Source organism: Chiloscyllium plagiosum, unplaced genomic scaffold (assembly GCF_037043375.1).
Source record: "Chiloscyllium plagiosum isolate Xiang-an unplaced genomic scaffold, Cpla_swu_hap1 HiC_scaffold_53Y, whole genome shotgun sequence".
Classification (NCBI taxonomy): domain Eukaryota; kingdom Metazoa; phylum Chordata; class Chondrichthyes; order Orectolobiformes; family Hemiscylliidae; genus Chiloscyllium; species Chiloscyllium plagiosum.
In genome coordinates this window covers 2,046,161-2,064,438 of record NW_028270192.1, presented here as the reverse complement: position 1 = coordinate 2,064,438, position 18,278 = coordinate 2,046,161, and positions in this window count along the sequence as shown.

Here is an 18,278-nt window from a genome sequence, read left to right as displayed (position 1 = left end):
GAGCAGTGAAGACTCGGGTTTTGAAGATATTCAAGGCTGAGCTCGACTGATCTTTGCTGGACAGGAAAGTCAATGTTTATTGAGAACAGACAGGAGACGGATGGTCAAACGCAATCGGATCAGTCATGAGCATTCTGACTAGTGGCGCCGATTGACCAATTGCTGCCTCTACTCCATGTGTTGCTCCCTCAATTCACCCTCGAGGCTGTTACAGAGACATGCTGCTGTCCCTACGTCATGTGTTGCTCTCGTAATTCACGGTCAATGCTGTAACAAGGATATACTACTGTCCCTACCCCATGTGTCGTTCCCTCAAGCCACCCTTCGATGCGGTTACAGAAATATACTGCTGGCCCTACCCAACTTGTTGTTCCCTCAATCCACCCTCGATGCTGTTACAGGGATATACTGCTGTCACTACCCCATGTATGGTGCCGTCCATCCACCCTCGACGCTGTGACAGAGATAGGGGGCCTTCTCATTCAGCCAGTCATTATCGTTACCATGAGACTGGAGGAGACCATTGTGCCTATTTAACGTGTTACAGAGGAAATTAGAACTAATCATTTTAGCTGATTGAGTACATTTTACTGCACAGGAGACCATTTAAACTGCGTGAGCTGCTACACAGGAAGCTGTTGCTAACAGGAAATAGAGTAGAGATAAATGCTTATTTTCACATTACAAAGCTGTAACAGGTGGAGTGCCTCAGAAATCACTCTGGGATCATCAACGATCAATATCTGTATCAAAGATCAGGAGGAAGGGACTGGATATATCAAAGCCCAATTAGCTTAAACACCAAGCTGGTCATCCAGTATGTCATCAAATGGAGGTCGTGTGTCGTCAATGTGATATAGGCAAAGGGAGGTTAGTGAGCAAACCTTATCCAGATATAGCATAATGTGAGTTGTCTATTTTGGATGGAAGGATAAAACAATGGTATACAATTTAAGTGGAGAGAGATTGCAGAACTCTGTGATACAGACGGTATTCATGATCCTGGTACACGAATCATATGTAGTTAGTCTGCATTGCTGTAAGTGATTTGGAAGCTAAGTGGAATGATTGTGTTTCTGGCAAAGGGTACCAGGTTTAATCAGGAATGTTTTAGTGCATCTGTACCGGTAAAAGTGAGGAGTGCAGATGCTGGAGATCAGAGTCGAACAGTGTGAGGCTTGAAAAGCACAGCCAATAAGGCAGCATCCGAGGAGCAGGAAAATTGACGTCACGGGTATAAGTCCTTCATCAGGAATATGCCTGAAACATCGAGTCTCCTGTTCGTTGGGTGTGGCTGACCTGTTGTGGTTTTCCAGCTTCACATTGTACGAGTCTACATCTGTAGAGGGCATTGCTAAGACCACATCTGACACATTATGTGCAGTTTTGATCCCTTAACCTAAAAAAAATGTTATAGAAGCTTATCAACAATATTTTGTTCACACCTTCCTGGAAAGAAAGCCTTTTGTTCTGAAACATTATCAGTTTTGGACTTAGATGAGAAGTCCTTTTGAAGCATATACAATTTTGAGAAAAGTCAGCTGGATACATATTTTCTCTTCTCAGGGAGACAAAAACTATGGAATACATTTTAAGAATAAAGTGTATTATGTTAACACAGATATTATAAAGACATCAAACGATTTTTAAAAATTAAGCATCTGAATACCAATGATCACCGGGATCAAGTCCAGCGAGGGAAGGGATCCAGTTGGACCGGTGCAGTGATCAAGTGGATTTAGTGAGGAATCCGGTACAATGACTGGAGAGATCTAGCTCGATTATCACTGAGATCAAGTAGAGCGAGTAAAGGGATCCAGTCGGACCAGCGCAGTGATCCAGTGGATTTAGCACAGGGATTAAGTAGGATGACTGGAGGTATCGAGTTCAATGATCACTGGGATCAAGTCCACCTTCCTCATTTCCCCTCCCCCCAATTTATCTCACCCCACCCAATCTTTATAATCTGGGATTTCCATGACTGATGCGCCTAGCCTGCAAATCCCTGGAAATTACGGGTAATTTAGCGTGGCCAATTCACCTAACCTGTGCATCTTGGGACTATGGGAGGAAATTGGAGACTGTAATTGAACACGAATCTCTGGAACCGTGAGGCAGCAGTGCTAACCACTGAGCTACCCAGTGTGGGCAACACAACGTGCCTGCATATTTCAGCGCTTGGAAAGTGACATTTGAGCAGGGAGATTCCATAAGACACAGACCTGTCATTGAGCGACAAGAGGAGGGCATTGAGATCTTGAAGGGCTTAGTTAGAAACAGGAGCAGGACATGCACGCCATCGAGACTATAATGTTGGAACACCAAGAGGACATTCAGCCCAGCGAGTGTATAAAGCAGGAACAGAATGTGCCCGATCAGCTACTCATGTCTCTTACACAGCAATTAGCACTGATCTTTTACAGCCTTGTGCCTGTTACACAGGAATTGTGAAAGGAAATGTAGAGGTTATAGAAAGCAAAGAAATTATAATATCCAAATTCATTAGGGAATGAAACGTTGTGAGAAATCTATTGGTATTGAAGACAAATTGTTAGAGTCAATTATGAAGGAATTAATAACAAGACATTTTCAAGGCCAAGCCAGAATCCAGCACAGTCAACATAGTTTTATGAAGAATAAATCATGTTTGAATGATTTGACTAGCTTTCTTAAAAATGTGACAAACAAAGAACAAAGAAAATTTACAACCCAGGAACAGGCCCTTAGGCCCTCCAAGCCTGAGCCGATCCAAATGTACTGTCTAAACCTATCGGTCAATTCCTCAGCTTCTGTATTCCTCTGCTCCTCACCTACTCATGCATCAGTCCAGACGCATCGTAAATGAATCTACCGTGCCTGCCTCTACCACCTCTGCTGGCAACGCCCACCACCCGCTGTATGAAGTACTTGCTGCGTTTATCCCCCTTAAACTTTCCACCTCTCACCATGAAAGCTTGACCTGTTGTTATTGAATCCTTCGCCCTTGGAAAAAGAGCTTGTCTCTATCCACCCAGTGTATACCCTTAATGATTGTGTAAACCTCAATCAGGTTCCCCCTCAATCTCCTTTTTTCTAATGAAAATGAACCTAATCTACTCAACCTTTCTTCATAGCTAGCACCTTCGAAAACCTTATGTACACCCTCTCCAAAGCGTCCACATCCTTTTGGTATTGTGTCGACCAGAACTGCACACAGTATTCTAAATGCGGCCGAACCAATGTCTTGTACAATGTTAACATGAGTTGTCAGCTCTTATACTCAATACCCCGTCCAATTAAGGCCAGTGTACTATATGCTTTCTTGACCACTCTATCCATCTGTGCAGCAACATTCAGGGTACAAACCTGCACTCCCAGATCTCTCTGCCCATCAACTTTTCTCAAGGCTCTTCTGTTCATTGTATAATTCGCTCTCGAATTAGTCTTGCCTCCATGCGTCACCTCGCATTTGTCTGGATTGAACGCCATCTGCCAATTTTCCGCCCAACTCTCCAGTCTATGTGTATCCTCCTACATTCTCTGACAGTCCCTTATGCTTTTTGCTACTCCAACAATCTTCGTATCATCTGCAAACTTGCTGATCATACCAACAGTGCCCTCTTCCAGATCATTTATATATATTACAAACAATAGTGGCCCCAATACTGACCCCTATGGTACACCACTGATCACCTTTCTCCATTTTGAGAAACTCACTTTAACTACTACTCTGTCTCCCGTTTCCCAACCAGTTCTTTATCCACCTGGCTAGAACACTCTGCACACCATGTGACTACAATTTCTCCATTTGTCTACCACGGGGAACCTTATCAAATGCCTTACTAAAGTCCATGTGTATGACATCAACAACCCTTCCTTCCTCTATCAACTTGGTCACTTCCTCGAAGAACTTTATTAAGTTGGTAAGGCACGATCTCTCCTGCACAAAATCATGTTGCCTATCATTGATAAGCCCATTATTTTCTAAATATGAATGGATCCTATTCCTCAGTACCTTCTCCAGCAACTTTCCCACCACTGACATCAAGTTCAATGGTCTGTAGTTACTCGGAATATCCCTAGTATCCTTCTTGTATAGGGGGACAACATGAGCAACCCTCCAGTCATCCCGCACCTCACATGTATTTAAGGATGCCACAAAGATATCTGACAGGGCCTCAGCTATTTCCTCTCTCACCTCCCTCAGCAACCTGGAATAGCTCCCGTCCGGTCCTGGGGATTTGTCCACCTTAATAACCTCTAGCCTACCCAACACATCTTCCTTAATTATGTCAACATGATGCAGACTAATCAAATTTCTACCTCTAATCTCAACATTCGTCATGTTCCGCTCCTCAGTGAGCACTGATGCAAAGTAATCATTCAGAATCTCACCAGTTCTTTCAGGTTCGACACACAGCCTTTCTTCATTATCTTTTAGTGGACCAATCCTTTCTCTAGTTACCCGCTTGCTTTGTGTATAAGAATAAGATGCTTTGGGATTCTCCTTAATTCTGCTCGTTAAAGCTATGTCATGACAACTTTTAGCCCGCTTGATTCCTCGTTTAAGAGATGTGTCATGGGGCTCATCTGGATGTATTATATCTCGATTTCCAGACAGCAGTGCGTAATGTGCCTCACAATAGATTAATATGCAAGACAAGACCACATAGGGAAAGGAAAGATTTATTTACTAAGAGAGATAATGGGATAAGCAATAAATAAGTACGATATGGAGCCGCTGGTTTTGGACTGGGTCGGACAATGTCAAAATTCACACGACAGTCGGTGAGAGTCCAACGGGTTTATTTGAAAACACAAGCTTCCATAGCGCTGCTTCTTCATTAAGTGTTAGAGAGAGAGGAAGACGTTAGACCCTGAAGTTATAAGGAAAAGATCAAAGGATTGTACAAATCATGCACATGAATGGTACACACCTAAGATGGCTCTTAAATCCTTAATCACTTAGAATCGAGGTGTAGGTTTTGATTGATTGATATGCAAATCACAAACATTATCGCTGTAAAGGAGGTGACGCCTCCGATCAAGCAATGTATTTCAGTGGTGAGGTCTTGTTTGGAGTTTGTCTGTATCTTCATCTGGAGTCAGACTGGGTTTGTTCCGAGTTCAGGAGTTTATAAAATGCCACATTGATTGACTGTCTCCAAATTGTATGTTTTTGGAATAAAATAAAGCGTATCTGCAAATACAAATGCAAATTCATGCCGCAGATTTGTACGTGCATACGCGTGTGTGCGAGTACTTGTGTGTGAGGGGGTGTGCCTGTGTGAGGGGGAGAGAGAGAATGTGTGTAAGTGAGAGAGACTGAGGGGGAGTGTGTCTGTGAGTGAGGGATGAATATATAGTGGGTATGGGTGTGCATGCGTGTGACAGAGCAGAGTATGCATGTGCGCATGTGAGACAGGGGGAGTGTGTGTGTGTGTGCGTGTTTGTGTGTGTGTGGAGCGGATAGCCAGTGTGTGCATGAGTTTCTGTAACGGTGAGTGAGAGTGTGTGTTTGTCCAGGCGAAAACACAAACAGATACCGCAGATCCCTTTCCCAACAGGCACTCACTCCATACTTTCAGAGCTTCCCCTCTCTGCAGCCTCTGTTCCATTTGTTGTGCACGTTACAGACCCATATGCTGTAACTACAGTCCCCATGCTCCATCCCGCGTTGGGTCACCAAAATCCTCAGGTCTCCCAGAATGTCTGAGGCAGCTCACAGCGCAACCTCCAGCAAACCATCCCCAGCACCTCCAATAACTTTTCAATAACAGGAGTCTGTCAGAAGCCCCTCAGCTACAAGCCTTATGGACAGACCAGACCCCTCAAAATATTTTAAAAAGGCAATCGAGACCCTAACCTTTCCTTATTTTAACTGTAGATGTGAACTGTGCGTTCCACAAATGTTGCAACTGGTCAACCTACTCAACGTTAAGTAATATGTAATCCATTCAAACCCTCCAGTTAAAACACAATCAAACAGATGAACAATTTGAGATAGCTTCTCAAGTGGAACACTTAAACGCAAACAATAGATACAGTGCCTTCTACTAATTAACTGCGCTAATACAGGAACATCCTATAAACATGTTCCTTGACACAAAGGCACATTCAAACACAGAATCTTAGCTGCAGTTCTCCAATCCAGGAAGAAGCATCTTCAAGAGTGTTTTCAGAGAGAGGAGCAGCTCAGGATCATGTGTTGAAGCTTCCAACCCGCCTGGGACACCGAGCAGCTTGTGAATACTGCAGCTGAAATCAAAATGAGAAGATCTGGTCTGGGAGAGCTGGACACTGCCCTACATTTGTTACCACTGTTTTAATAAAACCGAAAGACCTTGTAAGTTAGTTACTTCAGTCGTTTTCAGTCGGCAGTTCGGCATCTCTGCCTTTCAGACTTTTCTTCAAACAAAAAACATTTTCAAAATGACAGCATTGTCACATCTCCTCCTTTGACAAGATGAACCATTAATACACAACAGCAGCTTCGTTTTAAACCCTTTATTCTTACTCTATTAGTGGACTACAATATATATATATACGACATTGACAGTAAGTATGCAAACATTCACAACTCCATTCTATTTCAGTCTGCATACTCCTGCCACAGAACGCCTCTGTCTTTCTTCATTCAAGCCTCGACAACTTGTCAGCAAGTATAGTTTCTTGTCCTGTCACCTGGACAACTTCCAAATCGAATGGCAGCAATAAAAACCTATATCTGAAGAGACCAGATGTTTTCTCCCTAAATTTCTCCAAAGACATTTAGGTGTTATGATCGAAGATAGATTTGTCTTGGGCACGTTATTTGCAAGTTAAATGCTGAAATGTTGTGACACCAACACCAAGCTCAAAGTCTCCTTCCCAGTTGTGAAATACTTCTGTTGACGGTTTCACCGGATACACCAACCACACGTTAAATAATGGAACAATTTGCATCTCTCCAATAGTTCTTCTAAATGACATGTCTCCTCATTTCTCAGCACCAAGAAATTACATGCCTCTGTACCTCTTAATGTTGTAACGTATTTTCCTGCTCCTCCTGGCCTATGCCAGTCAACCTACTCTCACAGGTGTATATTTTAAGAAGTTCTCATACATTCTTCTCAATTCATCATGGTATACAAACTTTGATTTATGGACGAACTCATAATCATCAGCCATTTCTGCTTCTAATCTTACCATTGTAACTCTCTGCTCTTCTGCGTGAGTTCTCAGTATTTCAGGAAGTGAATTTTTGAACTCAATCGAAAAAAGAACCTTTCTAAGAGTGTCAGCTTTTTATACCCTTACCCACCTTTCAAAATTACTTTGATTCTTTCAAACTCAATTTGCGTTTAAATCAGGGACCATGTTTTAGATTCCTGAAACTGGCACAAGCTCATATGCTTTCTTCACATTATACTCCCCAGATACCTCCTCCGACAGGGATACAAACAGCCTGACATACACCTCAGTGTCCATGGAGCACCACATGGTACAACAGCCTGACACACACCATTTCATTGTCTCTGAACTTCAACATGCCAGCAGTCGATACACTAGGGAGCCAGAAACCAAGGTCACGGAAAGGTACAGAGGGACAGAGAGATCCACATTAAAGACAGAAACAGAAAGTTAATTACCTGAGAACCTGTTGTGGAAATATGGGGAAAAAGACAGAGCAGTGGAACTAACTGGAGAAGTGAATCCTTCGAGAGCAAAATTATAAGAATGAGAACATTGAATAAAGGTATTTTCCGGTGAATTGAAATGGTTTGTTCAATCAAATTCTGAAACTGCTTCACAGCACATTTCAAATAATGTACGCTGGGACAAGATGACAGCCCAGCATGGAGAGCTGTGCACACTATGTAGTGTATTGTTCAGGAAACTGCACTATCTGCCCAGCATGGGGAGTATTGCAAAACTTTATTATCATATGGGAATGATACACTCAACAGATTACTGTCTAACAGGGGATGATTTACATCTCCATTGGAACAGTATAAGTGAAGAGAAAATGAGGTCTGCAGATGCTGGAGATCAGAGATGGAAATGTGTTGCTGGAGAAGCGCAGCAGGTCAGGCAGCATCTAGGGAACAGGAGAATCGACGTTTCGGGCATTAGCCCTTCTTCAGGAATGAGGAAAGTTTGTCCAGCAGGCTAAGATAAAAGATAGGGAGGAGGAACTTGGGGGAGGGGCGTTTTCCACCTATCACATTTCCGACACCCCTCCCCCAAGTCCCTCCTCCCTATCTTTTATCTTAGCCTGCTGGACAAACTTTCCTCATTCCTGAAGAAGGGCTAATGCCCGAAACGTTGATTCTCCTGTTCCCTAGATGCTGCCTGACCTGCTGCGCTTCTCCAGCAACACATTTCCATCCCGTTATAAGTGAAGGCGTGTGTGTGCATGTGCATGTGTGAGCATGCATGTGTTTGTGTCTGTGTGTGTCTGTCATACACGTGTGTGTTTGTGTCTGTGTGTGTGTGTGTATGTGTGTGCGTGTGTGTGTCTGCGTGTGCGTGTGTATGATACATTTGGGTGTTGAATGCGAGAAAATACACATGAAGGAAAACAGATTAAATATGAGCCACTGGCAGGGATTTGGATAAATGACACAGAGAGACTGAGGGACGTTTCATGACCAGATGAGTTAAAGTGCTTAGGAATAGTAAAATAAAGACATTGCCAGACACAATAGCGATATAGATCAGCGTGCACAGCAATGTCAGATGGATGGAATTTTGGTGTGAGTTCGAATCAGATTTGTTTCTGCAGGTTTCAACCTGAGAGTGTCAGCAGCAGATTGTTGTCATCATTCAGTCTGTATTTCACAGTTCAAGATTCAAACAGCAGATGGGTTAAGACAGTGAAGTACTTTCTGGAGCAGTGTGTAGTTAAAGTTAATAATGGTCATGGCATGGTGTCAGGAATCAGCTCATGGCCAAAGGGATCACCAAAGTTGTGATTTGTCTGTTTCAAACACAACCTGCATGTTTCACCTACACGCTCCAACACACCCCCCCCCCACCCCCCCCCCCCCCCCACACACACACGCACATACACACACTCCAAGCCTCTCACAACCATGATTTGGAAATATACTGCTGTTGCTTCAGAATCGTTGGGTCACATTTCTGGAATTCCCCCCCATACTGGCATTCTGGGTAAACCCACAGCAAGTGGACTGCAGCAGTTCAAGAAGGCAGCTCACCACCTTTTCAAGGGCAAATAGGAATGGGCTATTAATGCTGGACAGCCCAAGACCCAGAAACTAATGAAAAAAGATATTGGCCAGGGATGGGATGGAGCCCCAGGAAGAAAATGGAGTTTGTTAACATAATAGACGACAATGACCTCCACACTCCCAATATTTGAATAACAAGGGCAGAGAGACAATGGTTCATATCTGCAACTGAGTAGGTCAACATAGAGACCCATGAGTAATACTGCCAGATGCAAAGAGGGAGACAGGAATTGAACTGGATTCAAAGTCTCAACAGGAACACTATTGGGGGCACGAAGCGTAGACTACACAAAAGAACACAAATGCAGACGTAACTTGTTGAGAGAAAAAATATCTGGACAGTGAGACTTACCAGGTACACCAACGACAGACAGGAGAGGATAATAAAAATATTGAATAATGCAAAGTGCATAATAGATCCGCCATGATAATGACAACTGACCATAATACATAGAAAGATGCCAATTAAAATAGGATAAACTCCTGTCCATTGTTGGAACAGTCCAGTCTAATGTTCTCAGATTCTGATCTATTGTTGGAACATTCCAGTCTATTGTTCTACTATTCTTTTCCATTGCTGGAACATTCCAATCTAATATTATCAGATTCTATTCTCTCCTCGCTTCTGTCTGGTGCTATTGATCCCTGTTAGTGGGCTGTTGGTGATTCTCCCGCTCATACTATGGCATAACACATTGAACGGCACCCATAAATGATTAAAAGATGGGAACACTCCACTGGGGTATTTAGAACCCATGGAGACTGACATTAATCACAATCACTGAACAAACAAGCTCAGTTAACCCTTTCCTTACATCACATTTCATATCACAATAAAAGGGAATATTCACTCAGTCTGGATGAGGGTTACTGGATGGACTATGAATCGTACATTTTTAAAATATTTTTCCTTGAATGTACGGGTACTGTAAGAGCACTGCAGGGTTGTTCATGTCCCACTCTGTCTATAAAAGGAGACAGGGTTTAAAAGTCAGATTAGCTGCATAAGATGTCTGGTGAGGAAATTTCTGGGTACACTAAGTCAAGGGAGAAAGTAAGGATTGCAGATGCTGAAGATCAGAGTCGGGAATGTGGTGCTGGAAAAGCACAACCAGTCAGGCAGCATCCGAGGAGCAGGAGAATCAACATTTTGTGTGTAAACCCTTCATTAGGAAAGAGGCTTGAGGCATGGAAGGTTCCTGTGGGGTATTGGACGGAGGTGAGGGGGAGGTGAAAGTGCAGGTTTTACAACTCCTGTGGTTGCGGGGTAAGGTGCCAAGATGGGAGAATGGGTTGGTGGGTGGCGTGGACCTGACAAGGGAGTCGCGCCGGGAATGTTCTTTAATGGAGCACAGGTAAGGTGGGGAGGGAAATATAACCCTGGTCGAGGGGTCTGATGTCGGTGGCCCAGATGGGGGACGATGATGCATTTCATCTAGAGGTTTGGTAGGGAGGAAGATGAGGAATAGGGTATTCTTTCCCTGTTGCGTTTGGAAGGGTGGGATTCAAGGTCGGAGGTGCAGGAAGTGGATAAGATGCGCTGGAGGGCATCGTCGACCATGTGGGAGGGAAAACTGCGGTCTTTGAAGAAGGAGACCATTTGGGATATACACTGGGTTCAGACTGTGGTACTGGAAAAGCCCAGCAAGGCTGGCAGCATCCGAGATCGCTTTTGCCTAAAACATCAATTTTCCTGCTCCTCGGATACTGCCTGACCTGCTGTGCTTTTCCAGCACCACATTATCGACACGAACCTTCAGTACCTGCAATACTCACTTTCGCCAACACACTAGGTTCAGCGACTTCCATAATACTGCCTTGAATTCATTTCTCCCTGCTTGAGAAACGATGTTGTTAAATTTGAAAGAGTGCAGAAAACTTTTACAAGTATGTTGCTGGTGTTAGGAGTGGGTGATGTTGAGCTACACGGAGAGTACAAATAGGCTGGAGCTATATTCCCTGGAGTGTTGAGTCTGAGGAGTGACCTTACTGAGGTTTGTCGCAGTGAATTCCAATTCTCCAGGGTGAGCAACGTCAAAGGCCAGGGAAATACAAAAGTAAAAGCATTGCCATATCAGTTGAAGTCATTAGTTCTATCACATTCTCAATCCACCTCATAGAGCCAGCCCAGACACCATAAACCCAGAGGAGATATCTGTTCAGCATGGAGCACTGTGCAGACCATGCTCGTGTACTGTTGAACACACCTCTGCAATCGGTCCAGAGTAGAACACTGTACAGACCTCTGAAGTGCTTGATCCATAAACCCGGATGAGATATGTGTTCAGTATGATACACTGTGCAGACCGGACTGGTGTACTGTACAATAAAATCCCCAATCTACACAGAGTGGAAAGATATGCAGACCACAGCAGTGCATTGATCTATAAACCCAGATGAGATATGCGACCAGGGTGTGGAACTGTGTCCACCACCCCAGTACGTTTCTCAGTAACACTGCATGAGATCACTCACCAGCGTACAGTATCCTGTAACATTAGCCAGTGCTTCCAGGAATGATTGGTGAATGGAATATTGGTGTGAGTTCAGGAGAATTTTGGATTAACAGTTATTCTGCAGCATTGTAATTGGGAGCAAGGTCAGCACAGACTTCGATCCATTGGGCTGAATCTAACAATAATTTGTCTCAGTGCCATGTTCGTTGAGTGTGATAGAGGGATCGTCAACACAAGGCTGAGCTAGTTTCCTGGTGCTATCGTATCGAACTCACCTCATTAACTACCCACCCCTCCCCATGGTGTCCCTCTCATTCAATGCCAGACTGATTCTAACACCCATCATGGCTGGAGGTACTCACCATCGCTCAGATACCCCTGGATATTCCGTGATCCCTGGCTCTGTGGCCAGCTTTAAAAGGCCAATGGGCACATGTTTGAGCTTTCTCTATTAGGAACTGCCCTGCAACGTTTACCCCGAGCATGGCAGATAAGGGGCAATTACACCACAGTTTGTCGATAGGGGCACGGAGGTCCTGGTGGATGGGCCAGTACAGAGGGGGAACATTCTCTTCCCAGAGGGCGCCACACCACCAGACCCAACGAGCATGATCTGAGCTCACCATCCAGTTCAGTGCTGTATCTGCGGTCTGAAGAAATGTCCAGCAATAAAGGACAAGCATCAATAACCTTTCCCGTTCTGTCAGGATAAGGGTCACCGTATTCTCTCTGCTCCCTACCCCCGAACAAGGCTCATGATCCAACATTCTCACTGCTGCATGTAGCATCTTCCCCCTCTCTCTCTGCTTCTCTCACCTCCACTATACCCCCACACTAACAACACTGCATGGATACAACACTGTGGACAGACGCCCCTCCGAAAACCTCTTCAATCCCCCCTCACACCTACATCAGCAATAACAGCAGGACCACACAGCCCCCCCCCCCCCCACCCTCCCTCCCTTCCTCCCATTCCAGAATAAACAGCCTGGAATAGGACAGAAAGGGCCAAGTCGCGTGGTGGAGTGCCCGATATCTGTTCCCTCACCAGCCATGTGGGGAGGACCCTGGTACGAGTTGGACAGGACCGGGACACCTCGTGTGGAGATTCTGAAGCATCCACTTCCCACCGACCGAGTAAGGAGCAATGCTCAGTGGAGGGAAATTCTCACGTTAAATCCATTGGCAGTTCCGTTTCTCCCCGGCACAACTTAGAAGACGTGACCCTGATGCAATCTCCCTTTTGTATCGAGCTTCTACAAATGGAATCCCCGCGGTGGGCAAGAGGGTGAGCTCACAACACATCGTCACCACCACCTCCCAGGAAGGGAGCACGGAGACTCCGTCCCACATCTCCCCCTGTAAACAGCTCAGATACTGAAACTAATCTGTGATAGTTACTGCTCTCCCCACTTGTCCTGACATCTTCAATAATCTGTGCTCACACACACCGAGGTCCCTCTGCTCCTGCACTCACTCTAAAACAGCACATCCTGTTTTCCTTCCAAACTGCATCACCTCACACTGTCTTCCATTGATCGCCGTATGAAATATACCTGAACTCTACACCAAGTTGGCGTTGTCCTGTTGCTGTTGCACTCCATCCTCCACACACTTCACAATTCTTCCATGTTTGCTGACATCAACAAGCATCGAAGTTGTCATAGTGTCACACGCCAGTCAAAATAATTGAAAGAGAATGTGGTGCTGGAAAAGCACAGCAAGTCAGAACGTAAGGACTGCAGATGCTGGAGGTCAAAGCGGAGAGTTGGTGCTGGAAAAGCACAGTAAGTCAGGCCAGAATCCGGATTATAGTCAGGGCTGATGAAGTGCTTATGCCTACAATGCCAATTCTCCTTATCTTCGGATGCTGCCTGACCTGCTGTGCTTTTCCAGCACCACCCTCTCGGTTTTGATCTCCAGCATCTGTAGTCCGTACTTTCCGCTACAGAACAATTGAAATACTGACAGACTCACTGATGTGAGCAAGGTGTACACTGATACTAAAGGAGCGTCAGAAATAACAACACACATCCCAAAGAGCCAAAGAAGAAAACTGACATGCTGCAAACAGAGAAATAGAAATAATATTGTACACCATACAGAGTGGGTGAAATAGTGAAAATTTGCCACAGAGAAAGAGAAATACCGATTGACTCCCATGTTTGTCTCATGTCAGTGTATCTGTATGTGTGTATTTATTTGTATGTCTGCATCTTCGTATATGTAATAGTGCATGTAACTGTGTGTATTAGTGTGTGTACGTGTCCCTCTGTGTGGGAATGGTCTGGTGGTCCCTGTGTTGGTTAAAGCGATGGAATTCCACACTCTGCTGGCCTATCCCTTCATTGCACAGACAGTGGCGCAGGGTGAAAACCATCTGGAAGGAGGGAGGGCAGCAGTTCACAGCATTATACAAACTGACACCAACATCAACAGTACACAGACAGACAGACAGACTCAGTCACACACACATAGACACAGACTCTCTGTCTCTCTCTCGCTCTCTCTCTAGACTGGTGCAGAGAGGATTGCAATTGTACTGAGGATCATATGGAGAAATGTCTGTGCTCCACAGCATTTGTCTTCAGACGTCTATAAGAGAACCATTGTGGAAGAAGATGAGATAATTTGATTACACGTTCTGCTACTTGCATTTTGTTTGCTCTAAACTCTGACAAATGATAAGTGCGAAAGCATTCTTAATGACACAATGGTTCAGGTCAATGCTAGACATGTCCGACCTCCTTCTTTAATATCGCAGTGACAGCATTGCAAGGGATCAGACAAAATCCTCTCTGTTGCCAAGGTTATTCTTTGAAGCATGAATGTGTGTGATTCACAGTTATTGATGCATTCTCAAGCAAACGAAGAGTTCTCTACTTTCCCCCTGTAGTTCAAAGATGTGCAGGTCAGATAGATTGGCCGTGCTATGTGGTCCATAATGCTTAGGGATGTGCAGCTTAGATGGATTAGCCATGTGAAACGCAGGGTGAAAGTGATGGGAATGATTGTGGGACACTCCATGGCTGCTCAGTGTGAACGAGATGGAATGAATTCCAAACTGAATGTCTTCTATGAAGCCTACTGCTTGCACAGTGGAGTTGGTGAACCAGCAGAGGATTATATTACATCATTTTAAACATACGAGGAAACAAGGTGTTATTCCCAATTTCAATTAATCGCCTGTCCCCAAAACAAGAAAGATCCCGTTACACAGTGTTTCAGGACGGAGCAGAGCTCTCAAAATAGATTAAGAAGTTAGCCTGGACCCTAACATTTTCTTATTTTACAGGTAAGGTGCCGTGTTCCAGGTCCAATTCAATTGATCAAACTAATTGAAGTTACGAAATACACAGTTTATTTGAACACTATAGTAAAAATATATTCAAAGAAAGATGAACGTGGAATAACTTAACTCTATTAGAAATCTTAACAAAACTCAGTAAATTGTTTTACTCCTAAACAGTAACTGTTCCAATGTGGGAACAGCTCATAAACACACCCTGGGCACAAAATTCAGAAAAACAAACTGCAGGACATGCAATCCTGCAACCCAGAAAGGAAAATTCAGAGAGAGTAGCAGCCACCGACATGTAGTACAGTGTTCAACCCTGGTGAGTTCCCCGCTACAACTGCTGCAAACTGCCGACTATACGCCCTGCTTCTTTGAGACCTTGACTGTACTCATTGAGGCTGCTTCTATTGTTCCAAGTTTTAAAAAAAACTAAGGTCTCACAAATTATTTACTCTAGTTGCTCTGGAAGATTACTCGGTAACTCTGCCTGAAAACTTAAATTTAAAAGAGTCCAGGATACAATAATCTCTTAAATCTAGAACAGACATATGCACAAACACACACACAGACACTCAGATATGAACAAACATGCAAACACAGTAACACAGTAGCGTCTTTGTGGTACAGTTTGGTAAACTTTTGATTAATAAGTGAATCAAGGGTAATTGGGAGGAGTGAGGAGTATGTGGTTGAGAAACAAACCGGCCATGACCAAGCAGCAGAGCAGATTCGATGGAGCAAATTCTGTTCTCGTTTCTTATGATCCTTTGATATCATATCTGGAAATGGCTTTGTGAGGGTGCTGTGCAAGCTGGCTCTGATAGATATTTATCCAAAATATAGTCAGTGGTAATGTGGGGCATGTTTGGAAGGCTGAATGGTTTTTTGTCTATTCCTAATTATTGTCATTTCCTGTTCCTCAAAAGCAGTGATTTTTTTGTGAGTTTGGCACATTTTGCACATTCTCCCCGTGTCTGCGTGTGTTTCCTCGGGGTGCACCGGTCCAAAGATGTGCAGGTCAGGTGAATTGGCCCTGTTAAATTGCCCATAGTTTTAGGTGCATTTGTCAGAGGGAAATGGGTCTGGGTGGGTCACTCTTCAGAAGGTCGGTATGAACTGGTTGGGCCAAAGGGCCTCTTTACACACTGCAGGGAATCGAACTTACTCTAATTTAATCTAATCTGATCAAATATATTATAAAATAAGTGCCTTCTAATTAAGACTGAGTTAAGGATAATTTTTTCTCCTTGCCGATTTTCACATTCCCAGGGAACAGTGAAGACTGGGTTATTGAAGGTATTCAAGGCTGAGCTGTACTGACCATTGATAGACATCAGAGTCAGTGTTTATTGGGAACTGACAGGAAAAGGATGCTCAGATACAATCATATCAGCCAAGAGCATTCTGAATGTTGCAGCAGGCCTGAGGGGGCGACTGGCCAACTGATGATCCTACCTACTGTGTTGTTCTCTCAATCCACTCTCCAATGCTTTTACAGAGGGAGAGAAAGACCACATTCAGCCAGTAAGGCAATAAGACAGCGGGAGACCATTCTGACCCTCTAAGGAGTTAGACAGAAACGAGGTGATGGTATTCAGCCCTCCAGTATACACTACACAGCACAGGACGAAGCAATTCAAACTGCCTTCGGTGCTGAGCAATCACAGCAGGCTCCTGAATATAACAGGAAGGAGTGCTTCGAGATTAATATTGGTTTGCAGGTTGTAAAACAGATTTATATTAAGCTCTGAGGTACTCCATTAGTTAGTTATTTGGATGACCCGATGGATTGAAGCTATATGAACTAATTTATCAAGATAGTCATTCAATGCTTTGTCAACTGTACGCTGGGAGTCAGCAATGGGATACAGACAGGGGTGGTTTAGTGCGAAAATCTTCAGCAGAAACTGTTTAATGTGGATTATGAGAGTGGGTGTTTTAGAAGAAGGATATAAAATCAGTAACTGTTTAAATGGTGAGAGATTTCAGAACTCAGTTACACACAAGGATTTGTGAGTACTTTTGTACGAATCATGTAAAGTTAGTCATCATGTGTAGCAAATGATTAGGAAAGTAAATGGAATGATGCTGCTAAGGGTATCGGGTTTAATCGTAGGAATATTTTACTGCATTAGTACAGGGCATCGCTGAGATCACGCCTGATGCAATGTAAATTGTTTTGAATCCTAAACTGACACAATTAAAGATTCAAACTGAGGAAGGACACCATTCAGACCCAAAATGTTAACTTTGATTTCTCTTCACAGAAGTTCCCATATCTGCTGAGATTTTCCAGGAAATTCTGTTTTTGTTCCTGATTTACAACAGGAAGTTGTGTGTAGAATTTTATTTTGATTTTCAGGTTGAAAAACTGAAACCAGTGGAATGCTCCAGGGATCGGTTTATATCTGTTATCCAATGTGCTTTTGGTTTCTGGGAAAAAAAAGATTCATTACATTTAGAAACTTCCAAAGATACTTCACTTTATTGTTTCTGAGTTGAAGTCTTTGTTTAATGAAAGGTATGCTTTTTAGATCTCAGTGTCAATGCTCTTGCTATTGTTCTAAACAAGATCTTGAAAACCGTGGATCAGGCGAATACCTGAAGGACATTTCCTCTTGTTTGGGAGACTATCACAGCGCCAGAGACTCGGGTTCAATCCTGCCTCAGGCGACTGACTGTGTGGAGTTTGCACGTTCTCCCTGTGTCTGCATGGGTTTCCTCCGGGTGCTCCGGTTTCCTCCCACAATCCAAAGATGTGCAGGTCAGATGAATTGGCCATGCTAAATTGCCCGTAGTGTTAGGTAAGGGGTAAATGTAGGGGTACGGGTGGGTTACGCTTCGGCGGGTCGGTGTGGTCCTGCTGGGCCGAAGGGCCTGTTTCCACACTGTAATGTAATGTAATGTAATCTAATCTAATCTAAAACTAGGGAATTCATTTTAAGAATAAGTATTCACTTTGACACAGATATTGGAAAGTCATTAACCTTTTTTTATAAAAGGTAAAAGAATCATAGTCACAGAATCGAACATCATGGAACCACACCTTTTGTTCAACTAATACTACCAGCCTGAGTTTGGCCCATATCCATCCAAACCTTTCCTATGTTTGTACCAACCCAAACATCTTTTAAATGTTGTAACTGTACCTGCACCTGCCACTTCCTTTGAAAGTGCATTACACACACTAATATCTCTACGTAAGAACAAATTGCCCCGCATGTACTTTTGAAATCCTTCTCTTCTCACTTTTTTCTCGCTGGTTTTGAATTTCTCCGTCCGAAGGAACAGAAACATGCCATTCACCTT